This window comes from Phascolarctos cinereus, unplaced genomic scaffold (genome assembly GCF_003287225.1).
Source record: "Phascolarctos cinereus isolate Bilbo 61053 unplaced genomic scaffold, phaCin_HiC Scaffold_1;HRSCAF=81, whole genome shotgun sequence".
Classification (NCBI taxonomy): domain Eukaryota; kingdom Metazoa; phylum Chordata; class Mammalia; order Diprotodontia; family Phascolarctidae; genus Phascolarctos; species Phascolarctos cinereus.
This window is the reverse complement of record NW_027555514.1, coordinates 20,661,378-20,681,319: the sequence shown is the minus strand read 5'-3', so window position 1 is coordinate 20,681,319 and position 19,942 is coordinate 20,661,378. Positions and strand designations below refer to the sequence as shown.

The window sequence follows — 19,942 nt, the reverse complement described above, 5'->3', positions numbered from 1 at the left end:
AACACGGAGAACGACAGTGGCCCAGAGAATGTCCGGTGGGTGTGAGGTGTGGACAGGTTGTAAGGGCTTCGAATGCCAAGCCAAGCAAGAGATGAATTGGTGTCTGCCGGAGGCCACAGGCTGCCGCTGGGGTTTATTGAGTTGGGGGGTGGTGGGGGGAAGCATGGTCAGACTTTTGCTTTGGGAAGCTCCCTGAATGGAGGCTGGAAGAGTGATGGAATGCATGAATGAAGGGTGAGGAGTGAGTGGAGGCAGGCGGACCCCGGCTCCAGCCCAGCACGGATTGAGGTAGTCCAGGCGGAGAAGATGAGGGCCTGCCCCGGGTAGGGGCAGCATCGGAGGAGAGGAGGGGGGCCAGCATCCCAGGGACGTTAGCAACGTGAACTCAACCGGCACTGGCAGCATATTGGACGTGGGGATGACAGTGGAGGATTCCCCCGGGGCTTTGAGTCTGGCTGAAGGGGAGCATAACGCTGTGTCCGCAGTAATAGGGAAGTCAGAAGGAGGGGAAGGTCTGACGGGAAAAGAAACCCACATGGACGTGGTTATTTCCCGCGACTCCTCCATTAGAATGTGAGCTTCTGGAGAACAGGGAAAGTGTTTTTACCTTTCTTTGTAACCCCAACGCTTAGCACAGTGCCTGAGACTCTTTAATGCGGGCTTGTTGACTTCCTCATCTGCAAAATGGGGGGGGGGGTTGGTCCAGCCCTAGAGTTTCGGGCAGTGTATATACCGCATTACACATCCGTAGCCCCCCCCCCGAACTAAGGGGAGGGAGCGATAATACCAGTCTCCTATCTTATCGGCCCTTAAGGACGCAGCTCGTCCATCTTTTCATCCGGGTCAGACAACTTTTTAGTGCTGTTCCCCGGTTTCTTCTGGCTGACCCTCACTTTGCAAGCTCCTTTCTGACTCCTCAGGCTCATTGCAAAAGAAAAGTGCCATTGGCACTTTGGAGGCCCCGCGGTTTGGCCTGGGCGGGCAGGCAGTACCCATCCCCCAACCCTTAGATGCTTCAGAGTAGGGGGGCAGGAGGTGCACCGAGGACCCCGGGGAGGTGCCGCGCGTCAGGCTCCAAGCCCTTGACCCGCCCCTCGTCCCCTCTCCTCCCCCTCCCCACTTCCGGCTCTCAGTCGCCAGGCCGCCGCCACCTCCAGTAGCTCCCGGGCCGAAGCTGCAACGTTGTAGCCACATTGCGTGTTCCTGGAGGCCACGGCTGAACTTGGCCGGCGTCAGTGCTCTTCGCCGCCGGCCGGGGGCAGCTGCTGCGGGCTCCGGCTGCCTTCCGGGCAGTGTGGAGGCTGGGGCAGCGCTGGCAGCAGCGGGGCGGGGCTGGTCCGGTGTCCTCCCTGCGCACTTGGCCCGTCCCAGCCGGAGTGCCTGCGTCCCCTGGGTCTCCCCGCCCTCAGCTGGCGGCTGGCTCGGTGGATCCTCCCCTGATCCTTCCTCCCAGCTTCGTAGGACGTAAGTACCCCGAGCTAGAGACCCGGCCCTGGGGGCCCCTGCCGGCGGCGTTTCTAGGGGTTCCTCGGGCTTCAGATGGGGCTCGGGGGAGGGAAGGAAAAGAAGGGGCGGGTTGCCTGATCCAACCTCCCCTGGACCAGCCTGGGACCGGACTGGACCAGACGGCGCCGGAGTTCGCTTGCTCCTTACCCTGCTGGGTGGAGGCGTCAGTGCTTACCCACTCCCAGTTGGTATAACTTTGGGAGATGAAAAAACATGGGCGCGAGGTGGGGGCGAAATAGACTGAAGCCTCTTAGAGAGCAGCCCGTCTACCCTGGGGTCCTGCTTCTTGCCTTTCTCAGAGTCGGACAGCCGAGGGGGGTCTCTGCCTGTACAGTCCCCTTGGCTCACTTGGCTGTGCGATGGAGAGGCCCTGTTCTGTAGAGGTCCGAACTCCTCTGGTCGCGCGGGGGCGGGGAGACAATGCCTTGCAGAGATCCCTGGACCTTGGCTCCAAAGAGCAGAGGATGTGCGGGGTTTGGGGGACAGTATGGGAAAAAGAAGGAATTCTCGATAAAGCCCCAGTGGGCCACATTCCGATAAGTGCAACTCACCCTTGACCACTGGAAAGTAAAGTCGGAGAGGTCCCTTTTCTATTAAGTGAACCAGTTTAAGGATGAAGCTTGATGATGTCGGGCATGAGGAGGAAGGGGATGCGTGAAATTGCTACTCGGCTTTCTTTTGAAACGTGATTCTAGTGCTTAGAAGGTTTTAGGTCCTAAGACAGGGCCGGGAATTTTTCAAATGGACAATTTCTCAGACTGAGGCTGCCCTGCTCCCGCCCTGCTGTTACTGCCTCCTCTCATGTTAGATGCCAACGGTAGGATCTTAGAGCCAGGCAGATGGGTGGCTGGCAGAGGAGAGTATAACCATCCGTACCGAGAGGCAGGACTCCGGGTTTTTATCTGTCCTCTGATGTTTGCTACCTATCTGACCTTGGTGAGCAGAACAGTTCCCTGGAAGCAGCGATGGGTTGGGAATCAGAGTACCCGAGTTCCAATTTTGGCTCTGCAGTCACCTGTATGATCACGGGCCAGTCAAGGCTCCTCTGACCTTGACCTCCTGTGACCTCCCCTTAGAGAGAAGTTAAGGATAAGATCTCTGGTAAGAGCGAAGAGAAGGGGAACAGAAAACGCACTAAGAGGAGAGTTTCAGAGGTTAAAATCAGGACTAACTCTTACTTTGGTTTTGGAATTTGGATTGGAGCAGCTAGCCAGAGTTCTGGACAAAGGTTTATTTGGGGGACTTTTCCCAGTCCTTTTTTCATTCCAAAAAGCTTTCCCCAGAAGTCCTTCTTCCTTCTATATTTCTTTCCCTTTTGACCAAGAGCCCTGTCCATCATTTCCTTTTCTTTCTTAAGGTTTTCTGGTTCCTTGCCACATGCTGCTCAAGGGAAGCCTTATCTCCATGCCCATCACCCTCTGTGGGGCTTTACAGAAGTGGGAGCCAAGTGGCCTGCTTCCTCTGTCTGCTTCAGACCCTCCATCAGATTGCCCTGATGTTCCCAGCTCACTCTGCCCCCAGGAAAGTAATTTGTATTTACCTTCTATTTGGTATGAGAGATGGACAGCCCAGCATAGTGGGAGAGCTAGCGGTGAATCTGAGAGTCCTGCCCGTGCTACATCCCAGTTATATAATAACCCTGGGTGAATCACTTAACCTGGAAGTACTTTAGGCAGTTCCTCTAAGGCTAGACAGAGAAGGGGAGGGAACAAGCATTTATTAAGTGCCTACTGGGTGCCAAGTATCATGTTAAGCACTTTATAAATAAGATGTCAAACTGCATAGATAGGAGCTTCCTATGTCAGTGACTCACTGGTTCAGTCTTTATACACTAATATTTTACACATATTTATATGTATGCATGTTGGCTTCTTCAAGTGAATATCTCACTTTTGCCTTTATGTCTCCAGGGCCTAGTATATAGTAGGTGCTTAATAAATGCTTGTTGATTATTTGGTTGTTAGCTCTTCTGCAACCAATCATTCCTCTCCTTTTTTGGGGGGGAGGGGTAGAGGAAACAGGCATTTAATAAGCGCCTGTTATGGGCCAGGCACTGTGCTAAGTGATTTGTACATATTATTTCATTTGATCCTCACAACAGTCCTGGAAGGTAGGTGCTGTTATTCCATTTTACAGTTGAGAAAATTGAGACAGACAGAAGTGAAGTGACTTTTCCCTGTGTTTCAAAAATAGAGCTCTTAGAGTTTTGGGTTTTTTTTTTAAACTCTTGAGCACACCCCATTAGGACGCACATTTTGAAGATGGGCTTTGTCGAAGGCAAGGGCTGTTTGGAGGGACTTTTGATTCATTATTTTTTTGTTTGTTTGTTTGTTTTGGTGAGGCAATTGGGGTTTAGTGAGTTGCCCAGGGTCACACAGCTAGTGTCCAGCGTCTGAGGCCAGATTTGAACTCAGGTCCTCCTGACTCCAAGGTCAGTGCTCTATCCACTGTGCCACCTCTATGCCCCTGTTTGATTTATTTTGAAATGGATGCCAGCTCTTGACCCCCCTGCTTGGATCTGCCCCCTTCCTCAGCCAGGCTCTTGGAGCCAGAGCTGAGCCAGTCTCCACTGTCAGAGAGCCTGGCAGGGCAGGTGTAGAGTGTAGGAATTCTGTAGCTGAACCTTTCACCCTCGCACTCCTGCTCCGTGACATTCATGATTAATAATTGTGCCTAAGAATTTCTTCAGTAGTGGCTCTGTTTATGTTAGAAACCCAAGTAGTGAGACAACGAAGACTTAGCTTTCCTGTTTGATCATCAAGTAACTGAAGCCAGGTCTTCTCCTGTGCCTTTAAGACCAAAGGATCCTTTTGAATCCAGTTCATAAGCATCTATTAAGCACCTACCATGTACCCTGCCAGGTGATGGGGTTGCAGAAATGAAAAACTATATTGTATCTGCCCCCGGCTAGTTTATAATCCAACCTCAAGAAGGATTGAATGGGGTAGTCCAGTGGGAAGTGTACTCATTCGGAAGATCAGTATTCAAATCCCCCTCCTGCCTGTATGATCTTAGGCAAGTCTGTGTTGGACCAGCTCCTAGGACTACGGATCCAGAACTGGAAGGGACTGCAGAGATGGTCACCCCTTTGTTTTGCAGATAAGGATGCTTAGGACTAGCAAGGGCCTTGAATTATACCCATTGTAAGACTCAGAGGTAGGATTTGAACATAGCTCCTCTGGCTCCAGAGCTCCTGCTCTCCCACTAAACCAAGCTGCTCAATCCTTCCTGAGGTTGGAGGATAAGCTAACTGAGGGCAGGAGCTATGTTTTTGCTTGTGTGTTTGTTTGTTTTTCTGGGCTTCTGATTTTGTTGGTGTAAGGAACTCTCTATGAGGAATCTCTCTCTACCAATGCTGATCTTTTCTGCAGTTTAGAGTCTCAGTGGGTTACCAGCTGAGGGCCATGGAGAGGATCCCATGGCTAATATGTGTCCTAGGCAGCCCGTGAACGCAGGTCTTCCTGACTCCAAGGCTGCCTCCCCAACCCACTTCCCCAGGATGTTTCTCTCCAGTAACCTCACAAGTCCCTTCCAATTCTGAATCTACCATCTCAAACAGTTTGTATGTTTCAGATTTCTTTTGCATATTTTTTTCCTTTCTGGGGAGTTAGGCAAGCTGTAGAATTGGGAGGATTCAAAATGCCAGACATGCAGAATTCTTAATCTTGCAAAGGTTGGATTGTAGGCTGTTATCATAGTCTGTAAGAATGCTGTTTTTTCTCTTCTGGGTAAATTTAGTTGTTTGTAATATGCAATACCTTTTTTTTTTCATTGCCTTCCATGAAAGTGTAGACTTGTCTCTTGCAAAATGCCTCTTGGGCTCATTAGATACTGGTTTGATGACAATCGTGCCTTCCTGCCTTGACTCATGTCTTAGGAGGAAAGGAGTTTGAGAAGTTGACTTTGTGGTTAATGAATGCTTATACCCACTGCCAAAGACTCTGACTACTATTCTCCTGGCACTGACCATAGACCAGAATTTGCAAGGACTCTATTGCATAGAAGAAACTTCCTGCCTTTACATGCCCATGGACCAGGGGCTGCAGAGATGGCTGGCTTAAGGAAACCACTCACACTGTCCCATTTGTGTGATCAGTTAGGATGTGCATTGCATTTGGGGTCAGCACAGCGAGAGGAATGACATTTTAGCTACACGAAGTGGGCAAGTCCCTTCCCTTCATGCCTCAGTTTCTCCTCTGTAAAATAAGGGGATTGCACTGAACCAGGAGTTCTTAACCTGGGGTCATAGAACCCCAGTGTGTGGATGGATTTCAGGGCATCTGGGAACTTGGCTGGGCTTTAGTCATAAATGCAGGCAACAAAATGGGGTTCAGAGAAGGGGTCTAGAGGCTCCAGACAATTGCCAAAGGGGTCCAGGACACAAAGGAAGGTGGTGAAGCCTGCCTTGCGGGGGAAGATCCTGCAGGTCCGTTCTTGCTCTAAATCTTTAGATCTCGGAGGAAGAAGCTAACTAGCCTCCTGGTCATTGCTTCCAGATTCGCTCCAGGTCCTCAGTGGTCCAACAATTTCCCACCTCCCTTGGAGCATCTTCCTAATAACTCTCATTTCCAAAGCACTTTCAAAAAAACAAAAACAAAACATATTCGTTAGTTGAATCCATCATGTGGAGTGGGCAGTAGAAAGATGAGTATCCTAGTTTTACAGAAGAGGAAACTGAGCCTCAGCCAGGAGGAATGAGCCATGGAGGATCAGAGAATTGGGAAGTCACAGAGTCAGGATTCAAAGCCAGGTCCTGGGATTCCAAGTCCAGCATTCCCTCCACTCTGCTGTGAATGAATGAACGAACAAATGAATGGGATGGATGGATGAATGTGTTACCCTGTGCTAAGCTGGGGATACAAACAAACACAGAATTGAGAGGTCTCTGCCCTCAAGGAGCTCACATTCTAATATGGGGAAACATGTCCTGAGGAATAGTGTTTCAGGAAGTCACAGGGATGGTGACTAACGCTATCGAGTAATCGACTGACATGTTCTTTCCAGGAATGATGATTTGATTTCTGAGCCCAAAGCTAGAGAGGGAAAGTAGGGGTGGGGATGGGCAGCATTCTCTAGCAAGCTGGCCAGGGTGGACAGCGGGAGGATACATGACCACAAATAAATGAATGAGGGTGGCAGCAAGGTCCAGGAAACCGTCAAATTCATCTGAAAGAAATGATGTTGGGGAGGGACAGCCCAAATTATATGATGGAGGCGGTTGGTTTTGTTTTTTTCTGCAGAGTAGAGCTATTTACTGTTACTGAGTGAGTGTAACTAAATAGGAGGGAAGAAAACAAATATTATTAAGTGCCTACTGTATACCAGGCATTGTGCTAAGTGCTCTACAAATATTATCTTTGATCCTTAGCAATCCTATGAAGTAAGCTATTATCCCCATTTTTACAGGTGAGGAAACTGAGGCTGAGAGACATTCAGTCAAACATTGAGGAAGTATCTGGTGCCAAATTTGAACTCAGGTCTTTCAGACTGCAGTCCCAGCGCTCTGTGTTACATAGCAGATACACACACACACACACACACACACACACACACACACACACACACACACACACCCCCCCCTCCATGGTATAGAAGTATGGGAAATTTTCACAGTTTATACTTTTGGGGTAGTTCTTTTTTTTCTTCTCCGTGTAAAACTGGAAGCCAAGTGATGCAATATCTTGGCTTGCCTTGGAGTCTGGAAACCCTGGTGTCTGCACCCTGCCCTTGACCCTCTACTTTGTGACCATGGACTTTTTGACCATGAACCTGACAGATCTCCTCTCCCCCCACCCCCATTTGCTATGACTTACTGTCCATTAAAGGTGAGTTGCTTTCCTGCAGCAGATGGAATGAAGTTGCATACTGGGACTTCCCTGGATGAGTGGAAATCACAGATCTGGACACCCCAAAAGTGCAGAGTTTTGTAAGGCTGCCATGATTTGCTCAGGAAAGAAAATTCTTATGTAACTTTGTTATATAGCCCTTTGAATTCATGGGATTATAGGTCTAGAACAAGAAGATGGCACATATCCTGGGCTCCTCATTTTTTCAGATAGAGAAACTGAGACCCAGAGAGGTCATGATTCTCATGAGAATGCACAGAAAGTAAAGTGATTTACAGGGTGCTTTCCACAGTATTATGTACACTGTACAGATGAAGAAACTGAGGCTCAGAGAAGTTAAGTGAATTGTCCAGGATCACAAAGCTGGCAAATGACAAACCCAAGTTTTGTGACACTATGATTTTCTCATGTCACTTACATATGGTGGAAGATCAAGCAGATCACCTGATTTCTTAGCTGGTGTGAGTCTGGAAATATTGTGTTCGAGTCGTCATGGTGGGATGGAAAGAGTCCTGGATTTGGAATTGGAGGGCTGGGGTTTGAATCCTGGCGCTGCCTCTTAGAACATGTGAGACCTTGGGCAAATGCCTCAAAAAATGGGGGAGGGGTGGACTAGATGACTTCTGAAATTCCTTCAAGCTCTAAATCTTCAGATCCATGATCTGAGTCTCAACTGATTTAAGGACTTTTTTTACTTCACTTGAACACATTTAAAAAGTACTGTCTGTGAACCAAAACTGGAAATTCAGCAAGAGGAACCATGTGGAAAACAAGCCTGTTCTTTGTCCCTGCCATTGCTATACCACCCTCCCCCTCCTTTTTTGTGGGGTTGAGGAAAATGAATCTTTTCATAGAGAGAGCAGCTCTTCCTTGGCCTCCTTTTGAAGGTAGCCTTTGTTTTGTATATTTCATGATACATACAAAAGGCATCCTGCCTTGGTGTCTAGAGCACAGGGCAGGCCTTGGAGTCAGGAAGACCAGGGTTCAGATATTGCCTCTGACAGTTACACACACACACACACACACACACACACACACATCCCATTAGCCATACAGGCTTTCCCCTTCAACCCTCACTAGTGGTCTGGAAAGTTTCATGTCATTTTAAAAGAAAAAACAAAACAAAACATGAGACTGTTGTTGACAGAAGTGATTAGGGCGGATTTACAATATTTATTTTGACATAAATGTGGTTCGCGCAACATGCCAAGACTGCCAGCTAGGACATAAGGAAGACAGACAGTGGCTAGTAATTAAGCATTCCTTCACCTAGAGGTGTGTATCTACTGTTTTTGGAGCATGGTTCTAGGTTCACTGAGGCAGAGGAAGAGTTCAGATAAAATGAAATGCCAACCCTCTTAGAACCTCTGTTCTTGGAGGATGATTCATTGGGATTGGGGACTTCTGGTATGGAAACTCCTTCTACTAATGCAGATTGCTGCCTGTTACCCAGAACACTGAGAGGTTAGGAGACTTGCCTAGGGTCAAACAGGCAACATGTGTCAGAGGTGGGTCTTGAACACAGGTCTCCTGACTTCGGGAACAGCTCTCTAGCCACTGTGAAGGTAGCCTCTAGGGAGGAGGTGCAATATTGCTTACTTCATGAATTAGATGAAAAAGATCTCTGGGAGATCTCAGAGGGAGTGTACCTCTACCAACAGTGGGAAGCTGTGAAGGCTTCCTGGAGGAGATGGCATTTACTTTAAAGGATGGGTTAGAAGAGTTCAGTGGAGAGAGCAATGGCTTTGCTATCAGAGGATCTTGGTTTGAATCCTACTCGGTTCAAATGTCTACTTGTGGGACCTTGGTAATTCACTTTTAACCACTCCAGACCTCAGTTTCCCTATATGTAAAGGGAGTTAAGAGATTGCCATGCATTTCAGGGCTTCAGGTATGCGCGTTCTTAGAGAGCAGCCCCATTTTTCTAGATTGGCTAGTGTATAGATATAGGACAAGAATGTGAGATAAGCTAGTGCTACATTCTGGGCAGCTAGGTGGCACAGTGGATAGAGTGCTGGGCCTAGATTCAGGAAGACCTTAATGGTCCTTAACAGCTGGGAGTAATGAGAGAATGATCAGTCAGTCAGTCAATAAACATTTATTAAGCTCCTACTATGTGCCAGGCACTGTGCTAAGGGCTGGTGATACAAAAAAAGACAAAAGATAGTCCCTGCCCTCAAGGAATAGGTACCCCATTTCCTGGAATTGGTAACCATATACACAGCTGCATTCTTTGAAATGACATTTGATTTATAGTGAGGTGTGTAATTCCTAGCCCTTTGCCATGTATTTTCTATGCCTTACTTGTCTTCTCTCTCTCTCTTTCTCCTCCTCCTCCTCCTTCTTCTCCTCCTCCTCCTTCTCCTCCTCCTCCTCCTCCTTCTCCTCCTTCTCCTTCTCCTCCTCCTCCTCCTTCTCTTTCTGTCTCTGTCTCTCTCTTTCTGGCCCTCTTTCTCTTCCCCCTCTTTCCTATTTCTTTTATTATTTCTGTTAGTTCCCATCATTGGCTTTCAGGGAGGCACATGTCAGTTCAGTTCTTGCGTAGATTATACTGGAAGAATAGCACATCCTCTAAGGTGGGATCTGTGAATGCTTTAGGAAAAACAACCCAGCACAACCCAGCCAGCTCTGCTACTGGGGTGTGAATTGGTTTTGTGGCTCTCCCTTGGTGTGCGAAGTCCTCTGCTGGAATACCAACCAACCAAGTGTAAAGGACGGTTCCAGAGTTAGCTGTTGGTGCTCACATCTTCTTCAGGCATCAAACAGCTCTCCGTGTTCCTTGCTGCAAATCTGCAGTTGTAGTGTCAGTAAGTGATGATGATGATGTTGTCGATAACTTGAATAGAGATGCATGGTCTGAGAAGAGAATGCTTGGTGGGCAGGGCGTGATGTTCAGAGCTTTCCAGGCTATGGTGCTGATGAGGGCAAGAGCTGCTCTCCTCCGCTCCGGAGAGGAGAGCTGAGCCCCATTGCCACCCTGGTCACTCTTCTGGACTCATCATAGCTTCTCGTGATCCTTCCAAAGTGTGGTCCTCAGCCCGAGTGGAGTGCTCCCTATGTGATCAGACCGTTCCTCCTCTTGGACACGACATTTCTCTTACCACCGTCTGATTCTATGTTAGATGTCTTGGTTGCCTTGTCCCAGGCAGACTCCACTGAGTTTGTGGCCCACAAAAAGTCCCGGGTCTTTTGGACATGCCCTGCTGTCTCACGACAACAACAACAGTAACAACAATAGTTATCCCTTTAAGGTTTGCCGAGTGCTGTACAAATATTATTTCATTTGAGCCTCACAACAACCTTAGGAGATTGGTTCTGTTATCCCCATTTTACAGATGAGGAAACTGAAGGTGACAAAGGTTAAATGACTTTCCCAGTGGCACATAGCTAGGAAGAGTCTGGCAAGATTCAGACTCAGGTCTTCCTGACTCCAAATCTAGAGCTCTATTCACTGAACCACACGGCTGCGTCAGTAATACGAACAACTACTGCTATAGGCCTTTAGAGCCTACGGAGCTCATAACAGCTTTGGGAGTTAGTTCCTATAGGTGTTTGTCCTTTAGTCTCAAAGAAGACCATGACATCTGGGAGGTGATGCTGTGACTTGCAAGAGAATCGGTTTGAAGTGAGAGAGGGCTGTGCGACTTTACAGACAAGGAAACTGAGACTCATAGGCGTCCGTATTTTTTTTATAGCATTTTATTTTTCCAATTATATGTAAAGACAATTTTTAACATTTATTTTTACAAAATTTTGAGTTCCAAATTTTTCTCCCTCCCTCCCCTCCCCTTTGCTGAAAACAGTAGGCAATTTGATATAGATTATTTATGTGCAATCATGTAAAACATTTCTGTATTGGTCATGTTGTGAAGGAAGAACAGACCAAAAGGGAAAAAAACACATAAATAATAAGAAACTGAAAGTAGTCTGCTTCTATCTGCATTCAGACTCCGTCAGTTCTTTCTCTGGATGTGGATAGCATTTTCCATCATGAGTCCTTGGATCACTGTATTGCTGAGAGGAGCTAAGTCTATCAAAGTTGGCCTTCACACAGTGTTGGTGTTACTGTGTACGATGTTGTCCCGGTTCTGCTCACTTCACTCAGCATCAGTCCATACAAGTCTTTCAGATTTGAACTCAGGTCCTTCTGACTCCAAGGCTGGAGCTCTATCCACTGCACCACCCAGCTGCTCTTGCTCATCATTTCTTATGGAACAATAGTATTCCATTACATTCATATACCAGAGCTTGTTCAGCCATTCCTCAATTGATAGACTTCCCTTCAATTTCTTGGTTGTGTTTTTTTTTTACCACCACGGAAAGAGCTGCTATAAATATTTTTGTACATGTAGGTCTTTTCCCCTTTTTTATGATCTGTTTAGGATGTAGACCCCATATTGCTGGATCAAAGGGTATGCACAGTTTTATAGCTGTTTGGGCATAGTTCCAAATTGCTTTCCAAGAGCTGGGATCAGTTCACAACTCCACCAACAGTGCACTAGTGTTCCAATTTTCCCACATCTTCTCCAACATTTATCATTTTCCTTTTCTGTCATATTAGCCAATCTGATAGGCGTGAGGTGGTATCTCAGAGCTGTTTTAAATTGCATTTCTCAAATCTATAGTGATTTAGAGCATTTTTTCCTATGACTATAGATAGTTTTAATTTCTTCCTCAGAAAACTGCCTGTTCATATCCTTTGATGATTTCTCAATTGGGGAATGACTTGTATTCTTACCAATTTGACCCAGTTCCCTATATATTTGAGAAATGAGGTCTTTATCAGAGACACTGTCTATAAAGATTGTTTCCCAGCTTTCTTCTTTCCTTCTAATCTTGGCTCATTGGATTTGTTTGTGCAAAAACCTTGTGGTTTAATATAATGAAAATTATCCGTTTTATATCTTGTAATGCTCTCTCTCTCTTGCGTGGTCATGAATTCTTCCCTTCTCCATAGACCTGACAGGTAAACTATTCCTTGCTCAGAGAGGTCTGTATTCACCCCTAATCCCATAGAGCTAGTGTCAAAGTGAAGACCTGAATCCAGGTCTTCCTGACACCAAGCCTGGCACTCTCATTGCTGGGTCTCATTGCTCCTCTAGCACCATATTCCTTGCCCTGTGTTAATGTAGTTTGGTTTTTGAACCTATGTGCAGAATTGCATATTTATCTTTTCCAAACTTTTATCTCATTAGATTCTGCCCAATGTTCTAGCCTTCTCAAACGTCTTTAGATCCTGACTTTGCTTTCTTTTCATTTGTAAATTTGACACATTTGCCTTGATGTTGTCCTCTAAGACGTTTATAAAAATGTTGAACAGCCTCGGATCAAGGACAGATCCTGGAGCTTTGTAGTGGAGACCTGCCTCTAATGTTGCTGTCATTCCAATCACGACTCTTTGGGTCCGGTCATTCAGCTTCTTCCAGATCCCTCGAATTGTGCTGTCATTCAGTCTACACTCACACTTTCCCTCTTGTCCACAAAGATATCAGGAGAATTTTGCCTTTCTAAAAATCCAGAATTACTGTGCCCATTACATTTCCCTGATGTACCTGTTGAGTAACCCTGTTTAAAAAAAAAAGGAAGTAGGGTTAGCATAACCTGATTTTGATAAACCCCTCTCAGTTCCTAGTGATCATCACTTCCCCTTTTAAAAAGAATTTTTTTTTGTTTTTTGGTTAAGCAGTGGGGTTAAGTGACTTGCCCAGGGTCACACAGCTAATAAGTGTTATGTGTCTGAGGCTGGATTTGAACTCAGGTCCTCTTGAATCAAAGGCCAAGGCTCTATCCACTGTGCCACCTAGCTGCCCCCAAAAGAAATATTTTTAGTTTTGATAGCTTTTGTTTTCACATCAATTTTTTTTTCTGTGTCTCTTCCCCCACTTCCCCCCAGAGAGCCATCCTTTATAAGAAATTTAAAAAGTAGGGGCAGGTAGGTGGCACAGTGGCTAGAGCTCCGGCCTTGGAGTAAGGAAGATCTGAGTTCAAATATGGCCTCAGACACTTGACACTTACTAGCTGTGTGACCCTGGGCAAGACACTTAACCCTGATTACCTCACCAAAAAAAGAAAAAAAAGAAAAATTAATTTTAAAAAAATTTTTACTTTTTTTTTTTGCTTTTAGGCAATTGGGGTTAAGTGACTTGCCCAGGGTCACACAGCTAGTAAGTGTCAAGTGTTTGGTCTGAGGTCGGATTTGAACTCAGGTCCTCCTGACTTCAGGGCCGGTGCTCTATCCACTGTGCCACTTAGCTGCCCCTAAAAAAAATTTTAAAAAGAAAAATAGGAAGAAGAGAAAAAAAAATCAGCACAACAATCAATACATGGCAGAGGTGGGGGTAGGGGGGGAATTGTGACAATGTATGCAGTATTCCTTGCCCAGGAGCCCCTTTTCCCCATCTGCGCCAAGGAGCAGGGACACTGTTTTCTTCTGTCTCTTCTTCAGCATCAGGCTTCTTCTTTATAATTTCCCAGCATTCATCTCTGGTTACTTTGTATCTGTTATTCTTTCCATTTATGTCATCGTGCACATTGTTTTCCTGGTACTACTGCCTTTACTTGCATCAGTTCATGTGAATTTTTTCATGCTTCCTCTGTATTCAGCACTTTCATTGTTTCTTATAACACAGTTATATTCCATTACTGTATCATAATTTGTTTAGTCATTCCCCAGTTGATGGGCATCTACTTTATTTCCATTTCTTTGTTACCATCAAAAGTGCTCCTGTAAATATTTTGGTGTCTGTAGAACATTTCTTTTCCTTAGTAATCTCCTTGAGGCATAATCTAGCAGAGGAATCACTATTTGTTTGCATAATTCCAAATTGCTTTCCCAAAGGGGTAGTACTAATTCACAGCTCCACCAACAATGCATTGGTGTGCCAAGCTTTCCTTAATCTCTTCGATTTGACTATTCTTATCATTTTTACTTCTCTTTTTAAGTGCTCACCAGGCATCTCATTAAAAACACATTCCAGATTTTCTCCTGGAGTGGAAGGAAAATCTGTTGGCCTGTAGTTTAAAGATTCTTTTCTTTTCCCTTTTGAAAACTGCAATTTAAACAAAAATTTTATTGCTGTATCCAGTCCTGTAGGACCCCTCTTGTTCTCCATGGTTTTTAAAAGAACTCTGACAGCATCTCAGAAATCACAGTCACAGCTTCTTTCAGGACCCTATGATAGATATTATCTGGGCCTTGACCTTGTTCAGATCAGGCAGCTGGGCACAAGAATCCGAACTGGAATGACTGAACCTCATGCAACCTAGACCTGACCAGGAAGCCCTTCTAAAGGCTCATGTAAAACATCCCTATTCAGTCACTTGGGTTGGACTCAATGGCCATGGGGGGTCCTTCTGACTCTCATCTTCTCTGATCCCCAGCAAGGGGGATCTTGCCTCTCCTTGAAGACTTCCCTCGGAGGGGATACTGTCACTTCCGTTCCACTTTTAAATAACTAATTGTTAGGAATTTTGCTGTCTTCAGCTGTTTGAAGGGCCTTCATTTGGAGGAAGGCACACTTGATCTGTTTGGCCTCAGGGGGCAGAAGTTGAAGGGTCCTATTTTAGGTTGGTGTCAGGGAGGACTTCTACCAATTGGAGCAATCCTGAGGCGGCCTGGGCTGCCTGGACGGGAGGTGGACTCCCCTCCCTGGGCTTCCTGCAGCTGAGATTGATGACCCTTCAGGTGTGTGGTAGTGGGGACTCATTGGTGTGTGTGGGTGGATATGGCCTGTTCCGATCTTGTAGCCACTGAGATCCGGTCCTGAAACGCCTTTGCATCTGGCACAGTGACTTGTACCTAAGAGGCGATTAACAAATGGGGTCAGGAAGAGTTGGACACGCCTGAAAAACAGTTGAACAACACCTGCCGACCAGCAACTCTGGGAGCAGGCTTGTAGCTTACAGCATGGCTAAAATTCCGTGCCCCCCTTTCCCAGAGAGACAAAACTTCACATTCATGGAGGCATCTCCTTCCCTCCCAGTATCCCCTTGACTCTTCCTGGTGTGACCCTTCACCCAATTCCGAGGCCAGACACACCTGAAACAGGTCCAGGACAGGTCCCATTTCTGGTATCTTTTACCTTCATTCTATTTTTTTTTTTTTGGTGAGGCAGTCTGGGATAAGTGACTTGACCAGGGTCATATAGCTACTACGTGTCTGAGACTGGATTTGAACTCAGGTTCTCCTGACTGCAGGACCAATACTCTATCTACTGCTCCACAGATGGCCCTCCCCTTATTCTAATTTAATTGACATTCTTTGGCACAGGCCCCTAAAGCCCCATCCAAGCTTTGGGGGCACTAGTGTGGTACTCTTTTCGGAAAGGATGTCACCGGGTCATCTTGACCTGTCCCTGGTTGGTTGGCACACTCAGGGGCTTCTGGGAAACGGGCTCCTCATCCTTTCTACTCCCACCTCCTTCTGCTGCCCCATAATTCTGGTTTCCTGCTTGTTAGCACCTGTATTTCCACAGATGACGTGCTTACAAAAACCTGTAAGTCTAGACAGTCCACGTGAAGCTCTTCTGACAGGGTTAAATTCCAAAACCATAGAAACCCATCCTAGGTTCATCTTAGGTTTCTGGCCCTTTCCTTGCTGCTCTTGGCTTCTTGCCACACCCTCTGCAGGTCAGTGCTTTGGCTTGACCTTAGTCCAGGACCCAAGCTGGAATTCAAAGTCAGGCCTTCAGACTCAACCTCAGATGAGGAAACCTAAGCCCCACGAGGTTTATCAGCTCACCCACATCATAGAAGCCGAGATTTGAACCCAGGACCTCTGACTCCAAATCTGTCCTTCTTTCTGTTGTTCCTTGCCTCTAAAAACCTTTGGTAAGGGAGGCAGTGTGGCAGTGGCCAGAAGACTCCTGGGGATCTGGGGTCCCAGCCCCAAGCCTGGCTTCATGCTGTGTCTTGAGGTCTTGAGGCTATGCGATTCCTGGGACAGCCTGGGTATACACTGGAGTATACATGTTCCTAAGCTCCATAAACATTTGGGCAGTAACACAGAGGCCTCCCTTAAGAAATAATCGTAGGGGGAGCAGCTAGGAGGCGCAGTGGATAGAGCACTGGCCTTGGATTCAGGAGGACCTGAGTTCAAATGCGGCCACAGACACATAACACTTACTAGCTGTGTGACCCTGGGCAAGTCACTTAACCCCATTGCCTAGTCAAAAAAAGGAAATAATTGTAGATTGATTGATTAATTTGGGTGTTAAAAGTGTTGGAGTTTCTGGAGGGTAATCAATTGGAGCTCCAAAGCCTTGTTAGGAGCTCCAGACCCAGCATAAGGTCGGCCAAGTCTACCTTCATCCTTATATCCAGCATCACCAAGTGTAATAAGAGGAATAATGATAATCATTTAGAACTGGTTCGCTCTGTAGAGATCACTGAGCCCAACCCTCTCATTTCCCCTCTGCAGAAACTGGGCCCAGGGAGGTTGTGCCTTGCCTAGGAACACACAGCTAGCGAGCATCGGAGGCAGGACTCAAAGCCAGGTTTTCATGACCCCCCCCATCCAGGGCACTATCCATTACACCACACAGCCTCTTCCCAGTTAGAGTAACAAACCAGATGGTTTTCTTTGTTTCTTTTTAAGTGCTTACTCATCATGATGAAACAACACTTGAATGGAAAGGGCATTCGTGAGAGGCTAGGATGGGTAAGGAGAGAAAATGCCTTGTAGATCAAGAAAGAAGGAATCTGGGAAGGCTGGAGAGAGAGTCTCTGACTCTGAGGCCTTTCTCAGGGGATCTTCAGATGACTTACCAAGCAGAAGCCTCTTCCACCAGCCCTTTGGGGAGGGCGAGTAGAGGGGTGTGGCTCCTCCTTTAGGGTGAGAAGTGAACCCCACTGAGACACCTGTGACTGAGCTAAATCATCAGTAAGAGAGGCCAAGATTTGGGCCAGGACAGGCCTCCATTGCTACTACCAGACCACGTTCTTCTTTTGAGGTACTTTCCCCAAAGTGAAAGGTCCAGACCCACAGTTTTCTGTCATGGCATAAAGTGGCTGCTTCTTGTTGCCGCCTTTTGCTTCCTGACTTTCCCTACCATGCCCCTGTTTCGGTTTCAGAGGGTCACCAGACCTTGGAGGTCACCCAGTGCATTCACCTCACGTTAGAGGTGAAAAAACCGAAGGCTGGAGAAGTCGTGACTTGCCCAAGGGGGTGGGAGAGAGCTCAGAGGCCTTCATTACAGATGAGGAAAACGAGGCCTGGGGGATGTTAGTGGCTCATCCAGGGTCACACAGGCAGAAAGTGTCAGAGCTGAGGTTCCAACCCAGGTCCTCTGAGGAGCCCTGGCAAGTACCAGGGCTATGAAGTGAACCTTGGACTTTAACTCATTTTTAGCTTTACAAAGAGCTGTTATCCTCATGGACTTCAAGACCACATACACTCCCTCCAGAGGTAGCTGCCCAGGGCAGGACAGTAGGAAGGCAGAAAGTCAAAGAGTGGGACTTGGGGCCTCGCCTTTATCAGTCAGGTTCTTTAACCAGCTGAGCTACCTGGTCCAAAACAAACCTTGCTGATTGACTCTCTGACTGCCTGGCCTACTGGCTGCTCAGAAACCATGTGACCAATTAGCAGGCTCCTCCTTTTCAGGATTGCCACCCAATGGAGCCTGGAGCCCCGCCAGGCCATCCCAAGCCCAACACACCTCCACCTGGCTGTGGCCAGGTTCACCTGGGAGTCAAGAAACCTGGATTCTCATCTCAGTTCTAGCATTGACCTTAGGCACACTAACTCTCTGGGCCTCAGTTTCCTAATCTATAAAATGAGGGCATTGAACTAAATGATCTCTAAGGTCTCTTCTAGAGCTAATATTCAAGGCTCTGCAGGCCTATGATGCTAATGGTTCTAAGATCACCCCGACTTGTCTGTTCCTCTTCCTGTGTGCAGAGTGCTAAGGACTTGTGCCTGTTTTTCTTAATAAATTTTATCTCTGTGCAGCCTTTCTGTCTATTAACTTTTGCAGCTTTCTTTCCAGTTCTCTGATTTTTTCTTTATCTTTATGACAATGATAATAATTACTATTGCACAAACAAGATCAATGCAACCAAGATTAGAAGGGAAGCAGAAATCTGGGAAACGTTTTTTACAACCAGTGTCTCTGATAAGGGCCTCATTTGTAAGCTATGTAGAGAACACAATGTAGAGAATACAAGTCATTCCCCAATTGAGAAATGGTCAAAGGATATGAACAGGCAGTTTTCAGAGGAAGAAATTGAAGCCCTCTGTAGTCATATGGAAAAAATGCTCTAAATCACTATTGATTAGAGGAATGCAAATCAAAACAACTCTGAGGTACCACATCACCCCTATCAGATTGGCCAACATGACAAAACAGGGAAACAATAAATGCTGGAGGAGATGTGGGAAAATTGGAACAATAAAACATTGTTGGAGTTGTGAAATGATCCAACCATTTTTTTTTGGCTAGGCAATGGGGTTAAGTGACTTGCCCAGGGTCACACAGCTAGTAAGTGTTATGTGTCTGAGGCCGGATTTGAACTCAGGTCCTCCTGAATCCAGGGCCGGTGCTCTATCCACTACACCACCTAGCTGCCCCTGATCCAACCATTTTGGAGAGCAATTTGGAACTATGCCTAAAAGGCTATAAAAATGTGCATACCCTTTGACTCAGCAATAGCACTTCTAGGGCTGTATCCCAAAGAGATCATACAAATGGGAAAAGGACCCACATGTACAAAAATATTTACATCAGCTCTTTTTGTGGTGGCCAAGAATTGGAAATTGAGGGAATACCCATCAATTGGGGAATGGCTGAACAAGTTGTGGCGTGTGAATGTAATGGAATACTATTGTGCTATAAGAAATGATGAGCAGGTGGACTTCAGAAAAACCTGGAAAGACTTGTATGGACTGATGCTGAGTGAAGTGAGCAGAACCAGGAGAACATTGTACACAGTAACAGCCACATTGTGTGATGACTGGCTTTGATTGACTTAGCTCTTCTCAGCATTACAAGGATCTAAGACGACTGCAAACGACTCATGATGGAAAATGCTATTCACATCCAGAGAAAGAACTTTGGAGTCTGAAGGCAGATGGAAGCAGACTATTTTCTCTTTTTTTGCTGTTTCTTCCTTCTCATATTTTTTTCCTTTGGTTCTAATTTTTCTTTATAACACGACTTTATAACATGACTAATATGGTTTAATATGACTGTACATGTATGGCCTATATTAGATTGCATGCCATCTTGGGGAGGGGGAAGGGGAAGGAGGGGGAGAAAATTTTAAACTCAAAATCTTATAAAAGTGGATCTTGAAAATTAAAAACAAATATTAAAAAAATAGGTAATAATTACTATTACTCACATTTATATAATTTTTTAAGTTTACAAAACCCTTCCTGTGGATTATCTCATCTGATCTTCTCAACAAGCCTGGGAGGTAGGTGATGTTATTTCACAGTTGAGGAACCGGAGGCTGAGAGAGTCTAAGTGACTTGGCCCAAGACCACACAGCTCATAAGAGGCAAGATTCGAAGCCAGGTCTTCCTGATTCCTGGTCTAGAACTCAACCCCCTGCACCACACTGCCTACTGATTGGCTGCTGTCATTAGAACC

General features: G+C 46.3%; 1 protein-coding gene across 8 annotated transcripts in view; it reads left to right on the top strand.

Moving 5' to 3' along the window:
* Positions 1-19,942, top strand: part of NOD1 (nucleotide binding oligomerization domain containing 1) — a 46,447-nt gene that overhangs the window by 391 nt on the left and 26,114 nt on the right. For 2 of the 8 annotated variants that reach the window (XR_013485298.1, XR_013485301.1), the window contains exon 1: positions 899-1,464. The exons of 1 other annotated variant lie outside the window; for it this stretch is intronic. The gene's annotated coding sequence lies outside the window, so the exon portion shown is untranslated. Of the gene's footprint in view, positions 1-898; positions 1,465-1,569; positions 1,695-2,846; positions 3,032-19,942 lie in introns of those variants that run through there. 5 more of the 8 variants (XM_020993246.2, XM_020993245.2, XM_020993242.2 and 2 more) reach the window with 4 other exon arrangements.